The sequence below is a fragment of the Dendrobates tinctorius genome, unplaced genomic scaffold (assembly GCF_039654945.1).
Source record: "Dendrobates tinctorius isolate UK_male_01 unplaced genomic scaffold, ASM3965494v1 ptg000263l, whole genome shotgun sequence".
In the NCBI taxonomy this organism is placed as follows: Eukaryota; Metazoa; Chordata; class Amphibia; order Anura; family Dendrobatidae; genus Dendrobates; species Dendrobates tinctorius.
In genome coordinates, this window is record NW_027361930.1 from 555,499 (window position 1) to 572,629 (window position 17,131).

Below are 17,131 nucleotides of genomic sequence, written 5' to 3' on the forward strand. Positions count from 1 at the left end.
TCAATTGCACATGTCCCAATAGATACTGAAAGTAACACACTGGTAACTCAATAGTAGGAAAAATAATCAAGATAATATCACAATCCTGAAAGTAGAAAAAACAGAGGGGATCCTAAAAATTAAGGTCCTCTATATATCACATGGCAATAAAATAGAGTAGGGAGTAACTAGCCTGTACTGAATATATTTTTAGGAGACGTGCTGTGCCACAAAGTGATGGGAGGGGTAAAGGGCATATGGCACTTGCCTATGAGGCTGACCAGTTTGGGTACGTACATCACTTTTGGTACTCAGACTGCAAAACACTGATGGATGAAAACGGCTTGAGAGGCGAGAGAGCTAGCATAGAAAGCCTCAAAACCAAGCACGAGCTCTTACGGCTCTGTACCATTTTTGCACAGTACTCAGATAAAGGATTTACAGGCACTCTTCAGCAACAGGATTGTGGAACATTTTGAATAAAGAATATTTGGAAAATTGCTTTACTTTTTATTTAGCAAGCAAAAAAAAAAAAAACTTGTAGGAAGGTGTGCATAGCTTTTATAATGACTTTGTACTGATACAAACAAAAGTGGTACCATAAGCTTAGAGGGGTTGTCCTGTACTTTTATATTGATAGCCTATTCTCAGGATAGGTCATCAGTGTCAGGTTACTAAAAGGCCCGTTACACATTGCGATATCGCTAGCAATATCGCTGTAAAGTCACCGATTTTGTGACGTAGCAGCGATATTGCTAGCTATATCGCTACATGTGATACTTACCTCCAACCGGCTCCCCCGCTGCTCATCGCTGGTCGCGCGAGAACGTCCTGGACCATTTCTCGTCGGGCGCTTCCTGTGGCGATGCGGGTGGGAGGACGTCAGGATCGCCGCGTCTGACAGGTAAGTAGCGACCCCCGACCGCTGCTATGTCGCTGGTGAGATCTGCCTGTGTGGCAGCTCACTAGCGACCACTTAGCGATGCACCAGCGATCCATATCGTTGTCGGGATCGCTGGTGCATCACTTAGGGTACCGTTACACTTAGCGATGCACCAGCGATCCCGACAACGATATGGATCGCTGGTGCATCGCTAAGTGATCGCTAGTGAGCTGCCACACAGGCAGATCTCACCAGCGACATAGCAGCGGTTGGGGGCCGCTACTTACCTGTCAGACGCGGCGATCCTGACGTCCGCGTCCACGTGTTGCTTGTCGGCGCCACAGGAAGCCCAACAGGAAGCGCCCGACGAGAAATGATCCAGGACGTTCTCGCACGACCAGCGATGAGCAGCGGGGGAGCCGGTCGGAGGTAAGTATCAGACATAGCGATATCGCTAGCAATATCGCTGCTGCGTCACAAAATCGGTGACGTTACAGCGATATTGCTAGCGATATCGCTATGTGTAACGGGGGCTTTAGTGTAACGGTACCCTAAGGGTATGTGCACACGCTGCGGATTCTGCTGCGTTTCTGGCTCTGCAGAAACGCAGCAGATTTTGCTGCGTTGTACAGTACCTTTATTTCCTATGGAAATAAAAAAAAGCTGTGCACATGCTGCGTTTTTTTCCGCGCGGTTTTGCTGCGGTTTACAATCCGCAGCATGTCAATTATTTGGTGCAGAAACGCTGCGGTTTTACACCTCATCCATTATGAGGTGTAAAACCGCAGGGCAAAACCGCAGAAAAAACGCAGATAATCTGCAGATAAACCGCAGAAAAACTGCAGCACTTTGTCCTGCGGATTTCCTGCGGTTTTCTCTACAAAATCCGCAGAGACTAAAAACTACGTGTGCACATACCCTAAGGGTGCGACACCCGTGACCCCCGCTGATCAGCTGTTTGGGTACTAGAGAATCGTCCCTATTCGAATGAATAGGAGCAGATGTGCAGTACCCCTTTGCGGCCACTATACAGTTTACTGCGCTGTGCTTTTCCACTCTCCAGTTGATAATAACTTTATTTATAAAGTGCCAACATATTCTGCAGCTCTTTACAATTTTAGAGGGGACATGTACAAACAATAAAAGACATTACAGCGTAAACGTATATCAGATACTGAAAGGAGTGAGCTTCCTGCTCACAAGTTTACAATCTATGAGGAAATAGAGGAGACACAAAAGGTAAACGGTAAACTGTGCTTATTTTCTCCTGTACAACCTTAATATACTAACTAGGTTCTTTACATAAAGCTGCATGAACTGGTCACCAGCCAGTTTGTGTACGGTACAGACACAGAGGGCTATTAAGTGCATGGAGGGTGTGAACAGAGGCTACTGGGGTCAACGAGTTGGAAGAAAATTTTGTATGGGCCAAACAGGGATAGTGTGATAAGTGACGTGGGATGATAGGCCAGTCTAAAAAAAATGCATTTTTACGCCATGCTTAAAACTGTGGGTATTGGAAATTAATCAAATTGTCCTGGGTAGTGTATTACAAAGAATTAGTGCAGCACACAAAAAGTCTTGGAGACGGGGGTGGGAGGTTCTGATTATTGAGGATGTTAACCTTATGTCATTAGCAGAACAGAGGGCACAGGTAGGGTGGTAAATTGAGATGAGGGAGGAGATGTAGTGTGGTGCTGGTGCTGAAGCGTGGAGCACTTTGTGGGTTAGAGTTGTAGTGTCGATGGTGGGGTGCCGAGCTGGGGGGGTGATCCCTCCTTATACCGCGCAGAGATGACAGAGAGACACGATGAGGCAGATTCTGGGTGCAACAGGTCCAAATTTATTGTTCACCGTCCGACTGACGGTCCTCGCGGTACACCGCGATATCTCTCTCTCTGCCCTCCGTGTCCAGGGCCGCTTCAACACCGTACGTTACACTAGGGACGTATTTATACGTACCTTCCCGTCTCACACTGTGACAATCCTGACAGCTCAGTTACTGTGGCCGCCTTAGGCCCGTACACCATCAGCACTTTACTGGTCAGTTTCGTCGTTACACATACGGTGTCCTCCACCCAGAGCCTTGTCTCTGCTGCGGTCCTTTCCTGTCAGGACCACCCCCCTGACGTTTCCTCTCCTCAGTCCCCTTGGTTGGATTCTCCTCAGGGCACACAGACTGGCGTAGACCTCCTGTCACCTGAGCTCCCCCTGGGGACTGGAACTTTCTGGAACCCTCCCTCAGTATTTATAACTCCCCCGGTTCCTTGAAACTGTCACTCTAACTGTCACCACGCCCCCCATGACCAACGGTTTCTAAAGCCCTAAGCTGCTGTAAAGTCCTTTGCTCACACTCCACCCTGCCATCTAATGGTCATCCCAAGGTACTGCACGTCCACTACACTTTCCTAGTTGTTTCCCCACTGTAATCACTGACTCCTACCTACACTGTGCAAACCTATCTTTCTTCACTCTGACTAGTCCGTCCGTCCGTCAGGTCACCTTCCCTACACTCCCCCTTCCTTTGTCCATTGTCGTCCTCGACAATCGTCATCCCTGCCTTCGTCGTTCTGAATCTACACCTACATTCTGTTGTCGGACCAGAAGTTGAGCCAAACCCACTATCTGCGGGGGCCGAACCATACTGGGAGCACTATGCTCTGAGCAGCCTACTGCTACTCACCAGCGCGCACGCCACATGACAACGTCTTTCAAATTGGGCAAGGTACACCCGTATTCTCTCTACGGCGTGTATCTTTCCCCTACTCTCCCCTACTGTTACCTTTCACTATCCGGTACGCCATGATCGAGGCCACTCACCTACCAGATCATTGCCGGCGCCCGCCTTTCCTTCTTCAGGGGTGTCCGTGGTGTTGGGGACCTGACCTAGGACGGCTGTCTTTCTCACGTCTTCCAACTCATTTTCCTTCTTTCAATTACATGTCATGGTCAGCGTCCCGGTCTCCCAGACCTCAACTCTTAGATCCCTACCGGATCTCACACTTTCCTTTGGTCCCACAGACCTTCCCTTAACCCGGACCTGTTGCATTTTACTTTGGCATATCATACAATAAACAACTTTATAATAGCACAAGTACCCATTTTTATATTATTTTTTTTTTCATTTTCTTTTGCTTTAAAACTCAACGTTCAACAATAAACATCGCCAGTACTCCTTTTCCCTCCCCCTTCCTTGGACATGAACACTCCCTCTTGTCTTCGTATCCCCGTTCTGTCAAGTTTCCAAATCAGTAAAATAACATCCTGTAAGAGGAACATTCTAAAAAAAACCAGCTTAATCACATAAAACATTTTTTTTTTTTTTAAAATAGAACTGTTCTTTCAGACTCTGACAGTCCAGGCCATCTCCTGATGGCCGGTAGCAAGGGGCCCACAGCCGTGGAACTCCTGGGGTGAAGGGAGTGTCCAATACAGTCCTCTTTACGGGGCGTTCCTCAGGTACCGCCACCGCATAATACCCGCGGGGGCAGTATTCTTTATAATAAGAGACAAAGTCCCCTATTTCCAGGGCACGGCCGTGGCGTATGGAGGCTACGTTCACGTATACCTTCTGACCAGTCTGATCACGTATGAAGCCATACCCCCGGTCCACATTGGTGTACACCAGCCGCCCCCGGGATCTTTCCACCGCCATGCCAGCCTCCCCTGTTGAATGAAGCAGGCTCCATACCTCCTGCTCTCGAACCTTCTTTTGTTTTACCACCTCCGCAACCCAAACGGAGGGTACCGCGCCAGTCCCAGAGTCCGGTGGGCGGGACCTTGTCGAGAAGGGGCGCGGGGCAGAGGCGGTCGATGATATCTGTGGCCCAGCAGCCGCTGGGGCCGGGTAGCGGATGGGAGCAGCCGTGACTCCGGAGGGCTGGTCCACAGGGCCCGATAAACAGACCCCAGCCGGTTCCAATACTGGCTTCACCGCGGCCACAGGGTAGGCCGCATCCACAACTCCCAGCAAAGCCGGAGTAACGGCCGGTTCGGGTGATGAGGCTGACACCGGCCGAGGGAGTGCAACCGCGCCTTCTATAAATAAGCTCCGCCCTGGTGACTCCGGGCGGGGAGATTCGGGAACGGGAGCTAGGGCCTTGCTCAATTCTACGTATAGCATAGGGCCCTCCGCAGCCGGGCCTTCCGGTACACTGGAGGCTGCGTGTTGTGGCAAAATGATAGGGGTCGCTTGTGAAGCCGCCGGCAGGGCCGGGGAACTCTCACCTTCCCCGGCGCCACGGCCTCCGTCACACCACCGTACGGCTCATCCCGCAGCCTCCGCTCTCCAACTCGCTGCTCAGCGGGCCTAGCTTCCAGACTCAGGGGCTCCGCGGTGAGACTCTCCGCCGGTATCAATGGCGGCCGCTCCTTCTGGTTCCGCACGGGCTCCGCACAGATTCCTCTTCTTGCCCATGGACCCGAAGATGACGTCTTCTGTCTCAGCTCGTTCTCCTGCCGCCACTGCCATTCTAGGCGGCCAATACCCCGACATCCGCAGCGTCTCATACCGTCCGGTGGGCAGCAATCGAATGGCGCCAAACAGTCGCTCCCAGGCTTTTCTTCGGTGTCACTCCCTCTGTGGGGTGGGGCGTTGGCAGGCCTCTCCACCCACCTGTCAGGGTCCAATGTATGGAAACGTCGGCCTCCGGGCACATACTGCTGTCCACGGGGGTACGTTGGAGGGGGTCCCAGTCCATTCTGAACTACTGCGAACACCCGGACCTCGCCTCTGCGTTGAAGGAGCGCCGCCATACTGCACGGTCTCTGGTACCGCCCCGGATCCTCTACTGGCCACACAGATTCATCACTGCGCTCCTCATTTATAATCCACTGGTAAGCCAATCGTAATCCACCGGTAATTGTAATCCAAACTGAGTAGTCCGAGTCCTTTTCCATTCTTTGAGGCAGGTCTGCCGCAGAAGATGAGGTATTAGCGGCGGCGATCCTGCCGACTACGCCAAATGTAGTGTCGGTGGTGGGGTGCCGAGCTGGGGGGGTGATCCCTCGTTATACCGCGCAGAGATGACAGAGAGACACGATGAGGCAGATTCTGGGTGCAACAGGTCCAAATTTATTGTTCACCGTCCGACTGACGGTCCTCTCGGTACACCGCGATATCTCTCTCTCTGCCCTCCGTGTCCAGGGCCGCTTCAACACCGTACGTTACACTAGGGACGTATTTATACGTACCGTCCCATCTCACACTGTGACAATCCTGACAGCTCAGTTACTGTGGCCGCCTTAGGCCCGTACACCATCAGCACTTTACTGGTCAGTTTCGTCGTTACACATACGGTGTCCTCCACCCTGAGCCTTGTCTCTGCTGCGGTCCTTTCCTGTCAGGACCACCCCCCTGACGTTTCCTCTCCTCAGTCCCCTTGGTTGGATTCTCCTCAGGGCACACAGACTGGCGTAGTCCTCCTGTCACCTGAGCTCCCCCTGGGGACTGGAACTTTCTGGAACCCTCCCTCAGTATTTATAACTCCCCCGGTTCCTTGAAACTGTCACTCTGTCACCACGCCCCCCATGACCAACGGTTTCTAAAGCCCTAAGCTGCTGTAAAGTCCTTTGCTCACACTCCACCCTGCCATCTAATGGTCATCCCAAGGTACTGCACGTCCACTACACTTTCCTAGTTGTTTCCCCACTGTAATCACTGACTCCTACCTACACTGTGCAAACCTATCTTTCTTCACTCTGACTAGTCCGTCCGTCCGTCAGGTCACCTTCCCTACAGAGTGATGAGTTTATATTGAGCTCTATATCGGATAGGCAACCAGTGCAACGTCTGGCACAGGGTATAGGCATCAGTGTAGTGGTTGGCAAGGAATATGATCCTGACTGCTGCGTACAGGACAGATTGGAGAAGGGAGAGTTTAGTAAGAGGGAGACCGATTAACTTAGTCTTGAACGGAATCGCAAACAGGTGGTAGGAACATTTTTTTAAAAAACAAACAAACTAGAAAAACAAAGAAAACACAGGCACGGCTGAGGGCATTGTACAATCTCTCAGCAGCTAGCTGCACCAATTCCCGCAGGGACTTGTCTTCATCCAAACCTTCCTCACACTCCCAACGTCAGTTTCTAAAGACATGTTGGCCAACTTTCTATCTACAGTGATTGTGATAGCGGTGTCATTGTCAGTTGTCAAAGATCGCAATCTGGGCGAGGGGTTGGAACTGAACCCACCGTGCTATTTATGTTTTTGTCATGAACAGTCCTCTGCTACCCCCTGGCCGATGATTAACGAAGAAGGCTACAGCTGTTTCCACTAAGGCCGGTTATTGGAAAATTAACAGTGAGCGTATGGTATATACACCTCCGATGCCAATGCATGGAATAAATTGATAAGTTGTGGCCAGCGATGGCACTGAGAACCATTGAATGAATCATCCAAAGTCACTGGTCTGCTGCAAATAGTTTAGAAACCTCTGGATGCTGTGAAAATCCTGCAAAGATGGATATGGTGCTGATTTGTCTCTGCTTATATTCATATGCCATTACCTCTTCTATATGTATGATTAATTATATGTAGCCACTGAAGGGAGGGCAGTAATAAAGGAGTAATTTTTTCTGAAAAAAATAATTTAAATAGACTTTGTAAATAAGGGCTAGTGCCACTGGTGACTTTGAAGGGTTTTTGACTTCTCAAAGTCTCGAAAGCTTTCCTTGTAGCAACATTTATTTTATTTTTGTTAGCTGTTAATCTTGTAGTTATGATATATTTTATATTTTTTTTGTCACTGAGAATATTCCTCTATCCCCCTAGTGCAGCACATTACTTTATTTTAGTCAAGCGCAGCATTAATAATGAAATGTAATATGTACTATTTTCATCCCAGTTGGATATTTCCTCTGTCTTAGCAGCTGTACTGAAGCTGTACAGTATGTGCAATGTGGATAGAAGACAAGGAAATACAGCTGTTCTGCTGTACGTCCCCGTTAGACGTGCTGCTGTACGTCCCCTTTAAAAACCCTGCTGCTGGTTTAGCTCACTTGAAAGATAGGTTATTGCAAGGCTAAAGTTTGACGGCCAGGAAACATGATCCATGTAATGATTGGCCATGGTTTTCCTTAAGGCCCCGTCACACATAGCAATCTCGCTAGCGAGATAGCTGCTGAGTCACAACTTTTGTGACACAACAGCGATCTCACCAGTGAGAAACCTCTGGACATTTTTTTCGTCGCTGATCTCCCGCTGGCCAGCACGCATCTCTGCGTGTGACAGGCGGGAGACCAGTGATCAGCTGTAAAATAATAAAAAATATTGTTATTCTCACCTTCCGGCGTCCCGCGCAGTCTTCCCGCCTCTCTCCACGCTCCCGGTCCGAGTAATCCTTTGCAAGAAATGATCGCGAGACTTCGCGATCCCACGAGAATGGACGTCATCGTGGTAATTCTCGCAAAGGATTACTGGGACCGGAGCGTGGAGAGAGGCGGGAATGCTGCGCGGGACGTCGGAAGGAGAGAATAACAATATTTTTTATTATAATTCTATTTTTGACATGAATATGGCATCAGCGCTAACGAACACAGCGACGCCGCGCGCTCGGCATCGCTGTGCTAATCGCTGGTGAAGCTGTCTGTTTGACAGCTCACTAGCGATCACATAGCGACTTACCAGCGATCCTGACACGTTGATATCGTTGTCGGGATCGCTGGTAAGTTGCTATGTGTGACTCCAGCTTTACTTGAACTCAAGTTTGGGTGTGGAGAACTGCGGCCAGTCTGTACATAATAGTCCGGTAATTCATGGACTTCTAAATTCAGTTTTATGGCACGTTCACCCATCCTTGTTTCACAGTCCGTGCAATGACCCTAACTTATCAGCCTCCCAGGCATGCATGAATCTGTCAAGCTCAGGTCAGGAGACCCTTGGACAGTCAATGTATCACAGTCGGTCCTTGGACTGTGACACATGGATGTGTGAATGTTGCATTAGGCCTCCTTTACACGACCATATAAAACCAGTCAATGAAAACCGGGACCAATGTCATCAGTGTTTTCCATGAGTGTGTCATCAATGTGTCCATTTTTACTATCAGGGTTGTCATCAATGGTTTTCCGGTATGGATGAAGAAAGAAATAAATGACCGCTTCTCCTATACATTGTAATGTTAAACAAGGACGACACACAGACTGTACACTGATGCCACCTGTGTGCTGTACGTGTTTCTCCTTCGCCTCGTTGGGGGACACAGATACTGTGGGTGTATGCTTCTGTTGCTAGGAGGCTGACACTAAGTGGAAGAGGTTAGCTCCTCCTCCGTCGTATACACCCTCGCCCCTATTGCGGGCGGAACTCAGTTTTTTGCTTAGTGTCCATGGAGGCACACACGTCTGGTTTTGCTCCAGACTTTTTCTTTTTTTTTCCATGAAGATTAGACAGGGGCGACGGACTCTATTGAAAGGGTCCGATCTCCCCAAACCATCAACGGGCGAGCACGTGTTGATTATCGTCTCCACGTATCCTCTCCCACACCGTGGGACATATCTGGGCCGTTTTCCCCAGACCTTTTTTTATTTTTTTTTACCGTCTATGAAGATGAGACAGGGGCAACGGATCCTATTGAAAGGGTCCGATTTCCCCAAACCATCAACGGGCGAGCACGTGCGAGTGTCCCTCCACGTATCCTCTCCCGCGATGTGGGACACAATGCCGGACTTAGCCCTGACCACCCCTAGGTATTAAAACCATGGGCTGTACAGGGGCACAAGACTAGTCCGTGCGGCCCCCACTGCTCCACCAATGCTTAGACTGCGGTGCTGCAAGGCGGGGACGGTCCCACTCCTCACCCCCTGAAGGGGTTAGATGGAGCTAGGGTGCCTGCACCGTCCTATTTTTGTCAAGGCCCCCTCACATACCTGAGCTGGGATGCTGAAGAGGATCATTAGTGAGGAGAGGGCCTGGGAGGGCTCCTGCGGCGAAGATCCGGGGCTGGAGCCCTTAGCTGTCTGATGCCACCGGCCAGTGGCTGCAGAGCGGTGCGGAGAAGTCCGTGCCAGTAAGTAGTGCCATTTTTTTTGTGGTGCCGTGGAGTCGCGCCCCCCCCCTGTCGCGGGCAGGGGATAAATTGAGACTGCGGCTTTAGCCCAAGCTAGGCTGCGACAGGAAATTCCGCCTCCGGGCCGCGCGTCATTTCCGGCGGCCCGCCCCCCGGGCCTGGGCGGCAGGGGATAAATTTAGTCCCCGGCTTCGGAGCGCGGCTAGGCCGCAGACCCGGAAATACCGCCCCTGGACCGGCCTATATGCAGGCGGTCCGCCCCACGGCTGGTGGCGCGTCATTTTTGTGCGGAGGCGTTCAGGAACGGGGGGGCACAAGACTAGGGTAAGTGCTGCCTGGGAAACCACAGGGAAAACGAGGTGCTGCCTCCTTCCCCCTATCCCCAGCAGCGGACAGATACAGCATGTCCAAAGAAGCAGCATGCATCTCTTGTCGGGCTGCGTTTCCGCGGGCGCAGAGCAAGCGATTATGCAAAGCCGGCGACGCCAAGCGCGCCCAGGAGCCCTCCCCTGCGACCGAACCCACTGGTGTGGGCAGATGACAGACAGAGGACAAGGCTCGGGATTCCCACTGTGTAGCGCCCACAACCCGACATCTAACAGAACCTCAGTGTCTGTCCTCCCCTGCGACCGCGACCAGTGTGCCAAGCCCCCCAGAGTGGGTCCTATCACTGTCACAGTTCATGCAATTGAGTCCCTTCAGGCCTCAGATGGGGGCAGGGACAGTGACTCGCCGGCCTTAGAGGGGACCTCCACCTCACAAGAGCCCCTCGCCTGCAGGGGCAGCTCACACTCCAGGCAGACCCAAGGGAAACGAATCCACACGGTGTCGCCCAGTCCATCCGGTGCCTTGGCATCCGTAAGTTCTGCTTCTCGCGCCCCGTCACCAGTGGTTGAAAGCGAGCAGACCTCAGAATGCGACTCAGACGAGCCCCTTGACCTGGATACTCCAGCGTCACGCAGCGGCTACGGGGCATGAAATGGCATTTAAGCAAGTGAAGCGCCCGCACAGAATTTTTTCCTCTCACCCGGAGTTTGAGGACATAGTGCAGCGGCACAGAGAACGTCCAGACAGGCGTTTCTCGGGTCAAAAGGCACTCGAAACAGGGTATCCGTTTGCTCCGGACCTCCGTAAAAAATAAACGGAATCCCCGTTGGGGATCCTCCGGTTTCGTACCGAGCCACTAAGACCCTGCTATCCGTCCCTAGTGTTTCCCCAATTAAGGATCCCACGGATCGCCTTATAGAGAGCTTAGCTCGCTCAGAATATAAGGCGTCAGGGTCAGTGCTCGCTCCCTCATTCGCAGCAGCTTGGGTAGCCAAGGCTATGAAATCATGGTCAGAAACATTAAACAAGGTCGAGCAGGATCTACCTGCAGAGATTTCGGAGGTCGCAGGTCAGATGGCGATGGCCAGAGACTATGTAATCAATGCATTTTGGAATGCGGACAATTGCTCGGCACTTGCTGCCGCTAATGCAATTTCTATCAGAAGAGCCCTATGGTTAAGGACATGGCGAGCCAATTCTTCTTCTAAGAAGTCCTTGACTTGAAGTTGGATCAACTTATCTCTGACCCCAGAGGAGGAAAGAGTGGGTTTCTCCCTCAACAAAAGGTCAAAACGATTTTTCGTCTCCCGTTTTCAGGCACGTTTTTGGGCCTTTTGCAACCCCGTGAGGACTACAGCGGCCAATTCTGCCGCCTCAGGCCTCCCCAACCAGGATAGGGAGTGGCAGGTCTCATATAGAGCCAACCCATTGGGGAGAATGCATACTCAGCAGCCCAGATCGAGGGGATCCAGATCCCAAAGATCGTCGGCCAAATGACTCGAGGTCTTTACCAGGCGACACCGGCAAGGTGGGCGGCCGCCTACTCTGGTTTCACTACGTCTGGGTCAATGTCGCTCGCGACGCATGGGGAAAGGAATTGGTGGCCTCAGGTTACAGAATAGAATTTGTCAGATATCCTCCAAGACAGTTTTTTCTTCCCGGCTTCCCAGGGTGGATACCCAGGCAAGGGCTCTATTGGGAGCCATCAAATCGCTCCAGCACAACGGAGTCATTGTTCCAGTGCTGGAACACGAAAGAGCTCAGGGGTTCTATTCAAACCTTTTTGCGGGTCCCGAAAAGGACGGGTCTGTCAGGCCTGTTTTTGGACCTGAAGCTTCTGAACAAATTCATCAGGATCAGACATTTCCAGATGGAGTCTCTCCGTTCTGTCATATCGGCCATGGAGCAGTGAGAATACTTGGCCTCAATAGACATCCAGGATGCATATCTGCATATTCCCATTTTTCCTCCTCATCAGAGGTTTCTACGCTTCACCATCGGCGATCAACATTTTCGGTTCGTAGCGCTACCCTTCGGGCTAGCCACGGCTCCCAGAGTGTTCACAAAGGTTATGGCAGTTGTCATGGCCACACTGCATTCTCAAGGCATAGTCGTCTTGCCTTATCTGGACGAACTCTTGGTCAAGGTCCCGTCAATACGGGCATGCGAGGAAAAGGTCAACATCACGCTAGATACTCTTGCCTGCTTAGGATGGTTGGCAATGCAAAGAAGTCATCCCTTGTGCCAGCTCAGAGGATCTCCTTCCTAGGAATGATCTTCGACACTTGCCGAGGGTTGGTAATTCTCCCTCAGGAATAGGTGCTAGCTCTTCGGCAGGGAGTCCGGACACTTCGCCAACCAGTCCCTCATACCATCCGATCCGGGATGAGGATTCTAGGGAAAATGGTGGCAGCAATGGAAGCGATACCTGTCGCCCAGTTCCACCTTCGCCCCCTGCAGCACGCCCTCTTGTCAGCCTGGGACAAGAATCCTTTCACACTCGATCGGCGGTGCCGATAGTCCTCTCAAGTCAGGCAGTCGCTCGGATGGTGGATAGCCAGTTCCTCTCTGGCCCAGGGGAAACCTTTCCCCTCAGATCATTGTCTGGTAATGACAACCGACGCCAGTCTCCTCGGTGGGGGAGCGGTGTTTCGCCACCACACAGCCCAGTAACGGTGGTCACCACAGGAGGCACGCCTCCCGATCAACTTATTGGAGATACGAGCAATTCGGTGGCTCTGCAGAAGTTTCTTCACTTTCTAGCAGGCCGCCCCGTCTGGATTCAATCGGACAACGCCACGGCGGCGGCTTACATGACTCATCAAGGGGGCACCCGCAGCAGAGAAACCATGCGCAAGGTCGAGCTCATTCTTCAGTGGGCCGAAGCAAACCACTCGGTGATTTCGGCTGTCCACATCCCGAGGTGTGGAAAATTGGGTGGCAGACTTTCTCAGCCGGCAGGGTCTTGCATCCGGAGAGTGGTCTCTACATCCCAAAGTTTTTCAGCAGATTTGTCAACTGTGGGAAGCTCAGGATGTGGAACTGATGGCTTCCAGAGTGAATACCAAGGTGCCCACATATGTCGCCCAGGCCAGGGACCCGCAGGCATTCGCGGTGGACGCGTGGGTTCTGCCATGGAACCAGTTTCGCCTCCCATATCTATTTCCCCCACTGCCACTGCTTCCGAGAGTCATCAAAAATATCAAGACGGAAGGCGTGCCGGCGATCCTGCTAGCCCCGTCGAGCGTGGGACGCAGATCTAATGCAGCTGCTCGCTGACGTTCCTTGGCGCCTGCCAGAGCACCCAGATCTACTGTCTCAAGGGCCAATTTGCCACCCAAACTCAGGGACCCTGTATTTGGCGGCATGGCCGTTGAATCTTTGATTCTAACCCAGGCAGGGTTCAGGAGCGAGGTGGTCGCTACAATGATTAGCGCCCAGAAGCCTGCTTCAGCACGAATTTACCACCACACCTGGAAGGTGTTCTTTGCTTGGTGTTGACGCCGCGGTGTTTCCCCGCTGGGATTCTCGATCCCCAACATCTTGGCTTTTCTCCAGTCGGGCTTAGAGAGCCCGGATAGCTCAGTCGGTAGAGCATTAGACTCGGGCTTTGCCCCAGGTTCCCTCAGGAGACAAATATCGGCCTTATCCGTCCTGTTCCAGCGCAGAAGTGCTGCCAGTTTGCAGGTGAAGACTTTTCTTTCAGGGAGTCTCCCACTTGGTACCTCCCTATAAGGCGCCTATGGACGCCTGGGAGCTTAACCTGGTCCTAAGTGTTCTGCAGGAAGCTCCATTTGAACCGCTTCAGGATATCTCTTTGAGAGGTACCTTTCCTGGAAAGTGGTGTTCCTAGTGGCCATCACTTCCATCAGGCGGGCTTCAGAGCTGCCGGCCCTATCCTGCCGAGCTCCGTTGCTCACTTCCCATAAGGATAAGTTGGTCCTGAGACCAGCCCCTCCTTTTCTGCCGAAAGTCGTGTCCTCTTTTCACATTAATGAAGATGTTGTTTTGCCTTCATTTTGTCCAGCACCGATGCGCCATGTGGAAAAGGCTCTTCACACGTTAGACCTGGTAAGAGCCCTTCGGAGGTACATGTCGCGGACGGCACCCTTTCGTCAGACGGACACGCTGTTTGTGCTCCCCGAAGGGCGCAGGAAGGGACTCGCTGCCTGAAAATCGACCATAGCCAGATGGATTCGTTGGACAATTCAGGATTCCTACCGCATTAGAGGCACACTGATTCCAGCAGGGATCGGAGCGCACTCTACCCAGGCAGTGGGCGCCTTTTGGGCGCTTCGGCACCAGGCTTCGACGGAACAGGTTTGCAAGGCAGGAACCTGGTCCAGCCTGCACTCATTTGTCAAACATTATAATATCCATGCTCAGGCCTCGGTGGATGCGAGCCTGGGTAGGATTCTCCAAGCAGCGGTGGTATACTTTTTAAACAAGAGGTGCATGTAGCTTGGATCGATGAGTCAATCTCCCACCCAGGGACTGCTTTAGGACGTCTCACAGTATCTGTTTCCCAATGAGGCGAAGGAGAAACATGGATTTTTGTGATAATTCACCGTAAAATCCATTTCTCCGAGACTCCGAGATTTCTGGCTCTCACAGACCTGTAACTTCTTCTTTAAGAGTCTCCTCTTTCCTCCACTCATTACCTGTAGTAATGGCACCTGTTTAAACTTGTTATCAGTATAAAAAGACACCTGTGCACACCCTCAAACAGTCGGACTCCAAACTCCACTATGGTGAAGACCAAAGAGCTGTCAAAGGACACCAGAAACAAAATTGTAGCCCTGCACCAGGCTGGGAAGACTGAATCTGCAATAGCCAACCAGCTTGGAGTGAAGAAATCAACTGTGGGAGCAATAATTAGAAAATGGAAGACATACAAGACCACTGATAATCTCCCTCAATCTGGTGCTCCACGCAAAATCCCACCCCGTGGGGTCAGAATGATCACAAGAACGGTGAGCAAAAATCCCAGAACCACGCGGGGGGACCTAGTGAATGAACTGCAGAGAGCTGGGACCAATGTAACAAGGCCTACCATAAGTAACACACTACGCCACCATGGACTCAGATCCTGCAGTGCCAGACGTGTCCCACTGCTTAAGCCTGTACATGTCCGGGCCCGTCTGAAGTTTGCTAGAGAGCATTTGGATGATCCAGAGGAGTTTTGGGAGAATGTCCTATGGTCTGATGAAACCAAACTGGAACTGTTTGGTAGAAACACAACTTGTCGTGTTTGGAGGAAAAAGAATACTGAGTTGCAGCCATCAAACACCATACCTACTGTAAAGCATGGTGGTGGAAACATCATGCTTTGGGGCTGTTTCTCTGCAAAGGGGCCAGGACGACTGATCCGGGTACATGAAAGAATGAATGGGGCCATGTATCGTGAGATTTTGAGTGCAAACCTCCTTCCATCAGCAAGGGCATTGAAGATGAAACGTGGCTGGGTCTTTCAACATGACAATGATCCAAAGCACACCGCCAGGGCAACGAAGGAGTGGCTTCGTAAGAAGCATTTCAAGGTCCTGGAGTGGCCTAGCCAGTCTCCAGATCTCAACCCTATAGAAAACCTTTGGAGGGAGTTGAAAGTCCGTGTTGCCAAGCGAAAAGCCAAAAACATCACTGCTCTAGAGGAGATCTGCATGGAGGAATGGGCCAACATACCAACAACAGTGTGTGGCAACCTTGTGAAGACTTACAGAAAACGTTTGACCTCTGTCATTGCCAACAAAGGATATATCACAAAGTATTGAGATGAAATTTTGTTTCTGACCAAATACTTATTTTCCACCATAATATGCAAATAAAATGAAAAAAAAACAGACAATGTGATTTTCTGGATTTTTTTTTCTCAGTTTGTCTCCCATAGTTGAGGTCTACCTATGATGTAAATTACAGACGCCTCTCATCTTTTTAAGTGGTGGAACTTGCACTATTGCTGACTGACTAAATACTTTTTTGCCCCACTGTATATATATATGGAGTTGACCTTTACCATGAGTTAAACTTTCAAAAATAACACATGCAGTGTCAGCGGAAGGCACTGTTCAGTACAGAATTGTAATAAGAATTACATATCCAAATTATTAATATTTAACAGTCCCCCAATGAGCGTCTCGGAGAAAAGGATTTTACGGTGAGTTATCACAAAAATCCATGTTTTTCACGGACAAATAGACCTATATTTGCCCATGTCATCCGTGCTGCTGGAAAAGAAAGACATGTCTCCGTGTGTTTTTCACAGACACACGATCCATGTAAAATATGGACATGTGCCTAGCAGAATAGGTTATGATGGGTACGTGCTGTCCATGAAAAAAAAACACGGACACCACTTGTACTGGAAATCCGGATGTGTGAAGGAGGCCTTGGGCTGAGTTGAAACTAACATCCTAATTACTGGTAAAGTCTATGCTATGTTTTTTCCTCTCCATTGTAGTCCACCAGCCTCGTTTTCAGGGCTGCGGAGTCAGTCGTGGATTCGTTGTCCATTTTGCCACAGTCAGTATAAAAAGAACCAACTCCTAAAATATATAATACATTGGGTTCAGTAGTACAGTGCAGGATAATCTGTGCTGCACTTTATATACATGCTCAGTAGTGAGGCAGTGCAGGGGAGTCGAAGTCGTTGAGTCGGAGGTTTGGCTTACCGACTCCACTGCCCTGTTCATTCCAAGAGGCAGAACTATTCTTATTTTTCCGTTGAATTCACTTAGTAAAAACTTCCGTTTTTTAATTCTTCACTATGGGGCATAAATAATATACTTATAACCTGTTCTCTTTGGGCTGGTACTATATTAGCAAAAAAATATATATATTTTTTTTTTTATTATTTTTTTTACGTTGTACTACTTTGGCACAAAAATTGCCATATTCCAAGAGCTATAACTTTTTTTAGTTTTTTTTTGCTGATTAG

The 17,131-nt window shown here is 50.5% G+C and overlaps 1 protein-coding gene across 2 annotated transcripts in view; it reads left to right on the forward strand.

The window, feature by feature from the left end:
* CRCP (CGRP receptor component) overlaps positions 1-17,131 on the forward strand; it is a 112,773-nt gene that overhangs the window by 18,105 nt on the left and 77,537 nt on the right. The gene's annotated exons all lie outside the window — the stretch shown is intronic.